Source organism: Gobio gobio (genome assembly GCF_949357685.1).
Source record: "Gobio gobio genome assembly, chromosome: 15".
In the NCBI taxonomy this organism is placed as follows: domain Eukaryota; kingdom Metazoa; phylum Chordata; class Actinopteri; order Cypriniformes; family Gobionidae; genus Gobio; species Gobio gobio.
The window spans coordinates 30,048,354-30,058,055 of NC_137108.1; positions in this window are offsets into that span (position 1 = coordinate 30,048,354).

The window sequence follows — 9,702 nt, forward strand, 5'->3', positions numbered from 1 at the left end:
CGACATGATGATGGCCCTGAAAGCCCGTCTGAAATGTGTCTCGCCGTTGGCTCAAAAGTTTGTTGGTTTTGTTTATCTTTTATTTTTCTTTCATCACAGCCTTATTTTTATGTTCTCCTACCGCAATGCTCTTTGTGACCTGTCTGGAGAGAATGTAGACAGGAAGACATCAGCTCTGAATTCCAATCACTCTGGGATATAGGCCTGCACATAAAAATATGTGTTCACACTACGTTTATCAGGGACATTTCCTCCGAAGAGGCAAGGGAGGCAGTGTCGAGAAAATAATCTGGACGAGAAAATAATCAATTACAAAAATTAAAACAGCGCAAATATTATAAAATGTGACATTAAAAAGGTAAGTCACTCGTTTTTATAAAGTAACACTGTCCAACAGCGACACACGCAGGTAAAGTTGGTCCCCATTGACTTATGCTATTGTAAATAGCCTACTAGTTTCCTAGTTGAAAACTTGGACATGAAAGCCCTCTCAAGTCAAAATTTGAATGCGATAAGCTCGAATCACGGCTTTAGAAGTGGGAAGTACAACATTTTCGATAGCATGTGAAGGCCGCATTAAAGAGGACATATCATAAAAATCTTACTTTTTCTTAAGTGCTAATCAGGTCCCCTGTGTATCTACCAACCCAGAATACATAAAAAAGGACAACCCAGTAACTTTGTTTTGGTAAGCCTTTTCTACAAGCATGTGAAAAAACGAGCCGCTCAGATTTCTCCCCCCTTCTGACGTACGGTAATCTATTAAATTACCGCCCCTTAATCTACCCGTTTTCACCCACGGTGCTGACAGACTGTTGAATGTTCCGTATTAGCATAGTTTCCACCCTTAGCAAGTTAAAATGTCCGTCATGTCGTATTAGCATGTCGTATTAGCATAGTTTCCACCCTTAGCAAGTTAAAATGTCCGTCATTTTCTCCGCGCTCGAGCAGCTATAGCGACAACAATGTCTTGTAAGCAATGCAGATGCATTGCCTGAACAAGGAACAATCAAGGCAGGTTTTGCTAAAAAGTTAAAGCTCAAGGATGGATCAGATTCAAGATCCAGCTTATTGGCTCCGGTCCGGTCACTTTATAATAGTTTATCTGAGTTGTTTTACGGATATAAAGTTTACCAGTTTATTAAGCACCCCCTGAAAAAGTATATGGTCTATATATATTTGTTTACTGTTAGTAAGGAGTGTTGTGTAGTTTGTGTAGTCCGGGAGGGAGAGTGAGTGTTTATGGCCAAGACTTTAATACGCATTTCTTGTGCTGTTTTATTCAGGTCTTACAGTGATTTTAAAACAAACACTTCATTTTTTGTGTGATGAACATTAAAATGAATCAGTAAAGTGTTGGTCATCATTCGGACAGGGTCCCCTACAACAGGCTTGTACTAATAGTGGATAAAAGCAAGATGGCAACATTAAGGTAAAACCAGAATGAATGGTTGGGTGAATGAATGAATGAATAGGGGAAAGTCACGTGAGAGGAGGCTCCATCGTGCTGTGATTGGATATGATCGGTTATGATTGATTGGTTTGTGCGATAAATCTCGCCTCTTGTTTTCATGCATGTTTTCATTGGTCTGAATGAAGATATGAATTTACTTAGCCTAGAAATATAGACGCACCCTAGCGGATGCAAATCTAATTTGCTGCCAGGAATGTCAAGCAACTCCGTTGGCTTGCGAGCTGGAAAAACTAAACTCTAGTCAGGACAATCACATCGTGTATAGAGTCGGTATAGAGTATAGAGTAGTGTATAGAGTCTGGGTTAACATAATGACGGCAGAGTTGCGGCAGTTCCGTGTGCTACTTGTAAACAAAGAAGCTGGCGAACAGCGGTCTTTCGAATCGGCTTTGGCCGCGACTCTGGAAGACTTGGAGTTAAGCTTTTCTTTGAGAAAAGAACAAAGAACGGCACTGAAGTCATTCTTAAGAAAGGAAGATGTGTTTGGAGTTTTGCCGACCGTATACGGTGAAAGTTTAATCTACAGGGAGTGCAGAATTATTAGGCACGTTGATTTTCTGATCATATTTTTTTTCCAGGCACATTTGACCAATTCCAAACCACAGTAATCCTAATAACTACTATTGATTTAGTATTTAATAATGTATAAGTGCTTGTGATTCTTATTTAGTGGGGGTCATTTTTTAGGATTCTTTACCTAACGGAAGTCTCTGAGATCCTGACACCTTGCACTTCTGGAGACTCCAGGTAGGTTGCAGCTCTGGAAAATGGTGGCGCTGGAGACTAAAGGGTTCCTGATGGTTTCACCCTTAATTCTTCACCTTAATTCTTAATTCTTTTGCAGTTAACAGGTGTCTTTTCTTCACCACCTGTTTTTGTCAGATCCTGCTGACCCAACGAGCATTTCACTGTCCAATGGTCACGCCTTAACTGCAATGTCTAGTATTGCATTAGTATTGCATCCTCTCATGGGCATTTAATAATTTTTGACTTTTCAGTCTGAGTTAAATCTCTTTTTTGGCTCAATTTATCTGTAAAAGAAAACATGCCTAATAATTCTGCACACCTGAATATAAGGTGTTTTTCATTTCCAGCCTTCATGAACAATTATATATCACTTATAGGATTACTGTGGTTTGGAATTGGTCAAATGTGCCTGGAAAAAAAATATGATCAGAAAATCAACGTGCCTAATAATTCTGCACTCCCTGTATCAACTAGCTCTGCTTCACCTTCTCCGTTGCTCTGGTTGGTTGTAGCGCTATCCTATTGCGTGCAGAGGGAATTTGAAAGATAACCGTTTATCCCGCCCCTCGAATTGAGCCCTGCCAATGGTGTGTTCTCAGACCCAACATCTTGGTTTGTGGGTCTGGCTTGTCAAGCTAGGATTTACTGGGAAGATAATTAAAAAGTAAGTAAACAACTCATTTCACTGTTTTATGCCACATCAAAAGCAAACTTCAAATGGGCTGAAAACATGATGACTGTAAGTTTTGTTTTGTGAGCAATCAGCTTGAGAAAATTGAAGGTACATCTTTGTGTCTGTGACCAGTGTTTACAAGCTTGTCTGCTGAAAATAAATTCACTAATAAAAAGAAAAGCTGAACATTAGTTCCCAAATAGCATTGTTTAAATTGTTACTACCTTTAGTTATTATTTTGGAATAAATGTAAAAATGCGTAAAAACACTAAGTTGATTAAATTTATACTTGGTTTTAATAAATAGAAATGTACATAGGCTAGTTATAGCAATAGAAAATATAATTGTATTTGGCTTTTTTATGTAACGTTTTTTCAACCAGGAAAATTAAGAGTAACAGACACAAATTTACATATGATATACAGTAGGCGGCCTATATAAAAAAATGTGAAGACTTTGCATCCTCATTTTAATACACCACCGCACACAACTGATGTTCATGTCTGATGTCTCTAATCATGCCGTTATTATCTGCTGAAAACAAGTGCTGAGAACAGTATTTCACACAGTCTTGCCCATGTCTGCTGCTTTTCTTACATAATTGAAGGTATTCATGGGGGTCTATGAGTGAGCCTGTTCTCAAATAAATTATTCTGACCGAGCCATAGGAGTTCAAAAGTGTGATTATTTGAAGGTTTAGTCCTCCCAAAAATGAAGATTTTGTCATTACTTACTTTCCAGTCCAAACCTGTATGCCTTTCTTTCTGAGAGGCACAAAAGGAGACATTTGAAGAATAGCGCTGGTCGCTCTTTTCATTACAATAAATGGATTAGGGCATTAAAGCTTCAAAAGAGACACAAAAGCATCATAAAAGTGGCCCAAATGACTTGTGCACTTTATTTTTGTGGTGACGAAACTGTGTAGCATCAGGCTTTTCAACACAGCTACGTTGATGAATTGCACTTACCAAAATACTGTGTCCCGCTAATTTCCGATCTGGTTCTGCAATTGATTAGAAGGAAATAAAGGTCACTTTTAAAGTGATTAAAATGAATGAAAGAAATTAAACATAAACTCGTAAATAGAACCTGTGCTCTGCCTCTGTTATTTCATATGGCAGGGTTAATGTGGGCTATATGGTTCTCAGGCGAATTAAGCTTCAGGAATCATGGATCACATGCTTTTAGACAAAACAAATCAACTTTCAATATCGTTCATCAAACTTCAAATCTTCTGAAGTCACATTATATGTATGTTTGAGGTAAATTTAGGTTGTTACTCTCTGATAGTCTTCCTCTTCGGTGAGCTGTTAACCTCTGCAATCTGATCATTGATTTGTTTCAATGGAATTTGTGAATGAATTATTTTAGAGAGGTGGGTTTTTTTTTACCTTTATTTAACCAGGAAAGTTAAAAACAAGTTCTTATTTTCAACAACAGCCTTGCAGGAGAATTAGATTTCCTGAAAAACATACAAACATAACAACATGGTTACTCACTGCACAGCTTCAGTTATAGGAAATGTGATTCATCTGTTTTTTTTTTTTTTTAAATCAGAGAATTGTTCTGTTTGTCCCTTTTAGCTTGCACCATGTTGATAATGGACTTATATTGAAGAAAATGGGTTCTGGATGAACATGTTGTGCGCTATTGTGATTTAGTGATTTTATTCAATTGGCCAGCACCTAAACATCATTAAAAAAAAAACAGAATCCACTTTAAGTGGGGAAGGAATCCATTTTGTGACCTCAGCATGATCATAAACACATTGTGGCTGGTTCAAAAAAAGACCTGGACGCTGCAAAGATGCCAGCTTTTCAGATATAAAAAAAAAAAACAATGACGTCTATGACCTCTTTGTAAACTTTTCACTCACACACATGAGGATAGTTGTATAAATCTGGTAAATCTATTTTGTGCAGCCTGAAGAACACGGATTACACCACAGAGGTGTGATTACAGAGGTGAGACCTTTTTCCCTCACACATACGCGTGTTTGCTCAAATACTCTCACACAAAAACGTCATACACGTCATCTTTCAAACGGGCTTAAGCCTTTAGAGACGTGACCTTCAACTCCACTCCTTGAAAAAGTGAAGGAAATAACTGTTTGAAATAAAATAAGTCTGAGAGGAAGAGGGACCAGGGGGACATTGTGAGGAGCATGACCTCTAAATGTGAGACTCCCTGTGTGTGTGGTTGTCATGCACATGATTTAACTTCCTCTTAACTTTTTCAGACAAGTTTTTCGCAGCCGTTAAGATTTCCTGTGATCTTTTGGCTGTCGGCGGTCCTGTGCATGAATGAAATGACCTGTGATCAACAATGTCTAATTTAAAAGATTCAGAGAGTAAAATCTTCTGTGTGCAGCTCCCTCATGTCAGCAGGAGGAAATGTGAGAGAAACCATGGAATAACCTATACTGATTCAAAGTTTTAGCTATTAATAGTATCTCACCTGGTTCAACTTAAAAATGTGAAGCAAAACTAGTGAATAATCTAAGTGTAATGTACAGTCAGTCAGTCATTATCGTCTTTTGCAACATGTAGGTTCATTATATGACTACTCACAAAAAAAAAATATGTGGGCATTAAATATAAATGACCTGTATAATAGCTTAAAGCTTTCACTAAGAAAAAGTAGTCCACTGTAATGTACAAAATAATCAGCCAAGCAACAAGAAGAACATTGCAAAATTAATACTGAAGACTTTGAAGTAATTTTCACTACAACCAATATACCCTGATTCCATGGACATTGGCGAATATTTGTAAATGTGATCGCTAAATGAAGTTATTGACCAATCAGAACCATGTATTGCAGAGTTCTGCTTTATAGAATGTAACAGTGCCCCCTCTTTCAGCAGCCTTGAAAGTATTTTTCACATAAATTTTCCCTTTGGAAATAAAAAAAAAACCTAGCCATGAACCAAATCAACCGGCCACAAGCTTGAATCACATAACAAAGCAGAAGCGTATTTGAAAATCTGACAAAAAGATAGGTAATACTGTGTAATTTAGGGCTTTAATGAGCTACAATTCCGTTAATCATTGTGAATGAGCAATAAACAGCAGATAAAATGATTGATTTAATGTTGATTGTGGGTATGGAACATTTTATGCTTATGGCAAAATATGCACAAATATTTATAGGGGAGAACGGGGCACTTAACGCTTTTTGATTTTGTAAATCCACTTGGGGTTCAGAGTATTTTTTTTCCCCACATTAATTTCACACATTGTCTAGTACAATTATGTGGTTATGTTTCATGTTTTTTAGACTTTTTTTTCTTGATTTATCCCGAAAGAAATGGAAGGGAAATGTGACAACATGCCCCATATGTTACGGGTGTATGGTGCTGCAGAGAAGAGGAGATTCAGGACTTCCACAAAGATAGGCTTTTATTCAAATAAGCGTTGGACAGAACACCACACAGCATAGACACAACGTAGACCGGACAAAGACCGGGTGAACAAGAGGAACTTAAATGGCAAACAGAAACGGGATAATTAACTAGACACAGCTGAACTAAACTAGACTAACGAGGGTAATCAGGGAAACAGACAAGTGGCGGGAAACTAGGACAAAGGAACATGTGACAAATGCAAAAACAGGAAGTACATAGAGCAAAACATTTTGTCGAATATCGACATTTTTCAAGGTATCGTATGAAAGTTGGAAATTCCAGTATTGTGACAACTAGAGACAACTAACACTTTGAGATCGCGTGATGTCCCTTTACAGCAGTAAGTGGGCAGTCATGATAAAAGCGACTGCAGAGCAATAGAGCTCTGCCCTGCACAGATGCACTTGAACAGCATGCCGAGAAAAATGTCCCCACATGCTCAACTACCATCCAATCAATGTCACTTTCAGTTTCTCGTGCTCATGCAGACAGAAAGAAAAACTCTTTCGGTGTTATCTGTTCTTTTCACACAATATTTATTTATTTATTTATTTTTTGTGAAGGACAAAATGGTGCTTTTTTTGAGAAGCTGACAATCCATAGAAAATGTCATCTTTTTTAGTTTTGAAAAAGAATGAGAAGAGCAAACTAGAGGTTGTGATGCATTGTGATAACCTTGGGTGAAAGAAAGGTAACCGATAAGAGACAGACACGAGTTTGGTTAGGTGTGGGGCGGAGGACAATGTCCTTCCCTTGAGAAAATAAGATGTGTGAAATGGATAAGGCCTGCTCTTCAAATGAAAGAGAGAGACTGTGGGAGGGCAAAAGAGAGAGAAAGAGAGAAAGCGATAAGACAGGGAAAAAATGTCCCAAAAGCCTGAGTGACATCTTTAACCCTGAGCTGATGACAGAAAAAAAACAAAACATGAAGGACAGCTAAGTTTATTGATCATTGAACAAAATTGGAGAGATTTGGACAAGCTGTTAGGAACCATACACTCACCCACACATGCAAAAACATCCATGCTAATATTCATAAGAGGAAAGACAAACTGTCAAGGGAAAGGACAGTGCCAAGTTGATCCATGTTTCCTCTGCTCATTAAAAGATATCTGTTACATGTCATTTCCCCATATTAAATTGCTTTACACAAGAGGCTGTTGACCATCTGGGTAATGTTCACTATGACCTAGCTTAAATGCCTAATTAAGAAGCTTATAGCCTGTGGGTCATTCTCAAAATATGGAGACAGGCATGTCCCTTGACCTTTCAGTCATAAAAATCTTTTAAATATTGAAGAAATAAAATCCTTCCTTCCTTCCTTCCTTCCTTCCTTCCTTCCTTCCTTCCTTCCTTCCTTCCTTCCTTCCTTCCTTCCTTCCTTCCTTCCTTCCTTCCTTCCTTCCTTCCTTCCTTCCTTCCTTCCTTCCTTCCTTCCTTCCTTCCAGAAGAAGAAGAAGAAGAAGAAGAAGAAGAAGAAGAAGCTGTTTACAGTTTTTCAAATCGCTTTGGTACATTTCTTGAAACATCATTAAGAATTTGCAAACCAGGGGTGCGTTTCCCGAAAGTGTCGTTAGTTCCATAGCTCCCGAAACTATGGTCGCAAGTTTCGTCGTTATCAGCATAGTTTAATGAGTCGGTGTTTCCCGAAACCATAGTTCCAAGGAACGTTTGCAAACAGCATCGCAAAGTTGAAGTTGAAAAGACCTGTGGTCAGAAGCACAGTTTCTTGTTTGCATGACATGTGGACTTAAAGGTCCTGTTCTTCGTGATCCCATTTTTTCAAACTTTAGTTAGTGTGTAATGTTGCTGTTAGAGCATAAATAATACCTGTAAAATTATAAAGCTCAAAGTTCAATGCCAAGTGAGATATTTTATTTAACAGAAGTTCCCTTTCAAAGCCTACAGCGAACGGCCGGTTTGGACTACATCCCTGTGCTTCCTGCTTTAATGATGTCAATAGAACAGTTTGTTGACTAACCTCCGCCCACAAGAATACGCAAAAAAGGGGGCGTGGTCTTGTTGCTCTCCCACGTGGAGAAGAGGAAGTGTTGCGTTCGGTTGTGTTCGTAGAGTGTGTTTGTCGCCATGTCGTCCAGACGCTGTTATTTTCATCCCGGAGTCAAATCACCTTTGTTTGGCCTTCAGGGACGCTGTACTTTGAGCGCATGCATCTCCCCGTTATGGTAAGAGGCGTGACCTTTCCGGGCAACGTGCGCTAAGCTGCTGTCGAATCACAACACGGGAACCGCTGGCACAATCAGAACTCGTTACGTATTTCTGAAGGAGGGACTTCATAGAATAAGAAAATCATCGAGGCGTTTTTAGGACAGTGAAAACAGCAGTATGCAGATAAGTAAATTGTGTGAAAAATACGCGAAACATGAACACATGTTATATTGCACACTGTAAACACAATCAAAGCTTCAAAAAAACAGGAAAAACAGGACCTTTAATAAATCCTTATCTTGAGCAAAATAAGCAAGTTGACATTTAGTACAATCTATATCTTTTATTTTGAATACATACAAATGTAATTTATGTCTTTTAGTTTGTCAAGAGATTTAAAGCACTGTTTTTAAAGAGTGCGCATGTAGGCCTACGTGCTCTAGTACGTAAGAACTGGCCAATGATTGAATCTGGAAATATAGCAAAATAACTGAGAAAAATTTGAATTAGTCCTCAGATGCCATATTCATAATTTATAGTAATTCAACCATCTTTTTTTTGTTATTACTCCACCACCTGGGTGACATCAGGCACGTGCACAGGTAGGGCTCAACCTGTGCAGAGCACATGCCCTTTTTGCCCTTACACTCCGAAGTGCCCTTTTTTTGGTGGTAGTGTTTTTTGTTCCTGCTTCAATAAATCAATAGTTTTGGTAAGTGCATTTGAGTTTGACTCTTGTAAAATGTTAATAATATATTGATAAGTAATACAACCATATTTAATTTGTTTTTGCCACCGAAAAATCATAAATAAGCAAAGGTGCGCCCATAGACCGCCAAGAGCGCCCGCGCTGTTTCCTACTGGAACTTACACAAAGTGACTGAGTGATCCTCGTCATCTAGGTCAAATATATTTCATAGAAATTTGTTCTTGGATTTATGATTGCTAATACAATTAATTTGTTAACATGTAATAATATCATGGTCGCATGTTTAATTCATTTACGTTGTTGATATATGCACATATTCTCTAATTTTTGAATCTCTATACTCTCTCGTTTTCACATGTGTAGTAAAAGATGGTTACAGTAATGTTGTCGTTACATTAAGTGCAAATAGGCTGTCTTTTTCACAGAAGGTCTGGTTGGGTCAGTCAGGATTGCAGAAGACACCATGTAAATAATATCCGTGTTAGTGCAGGGGTAAAGCGCATGGCTTGAAGTTTTGACGCAAA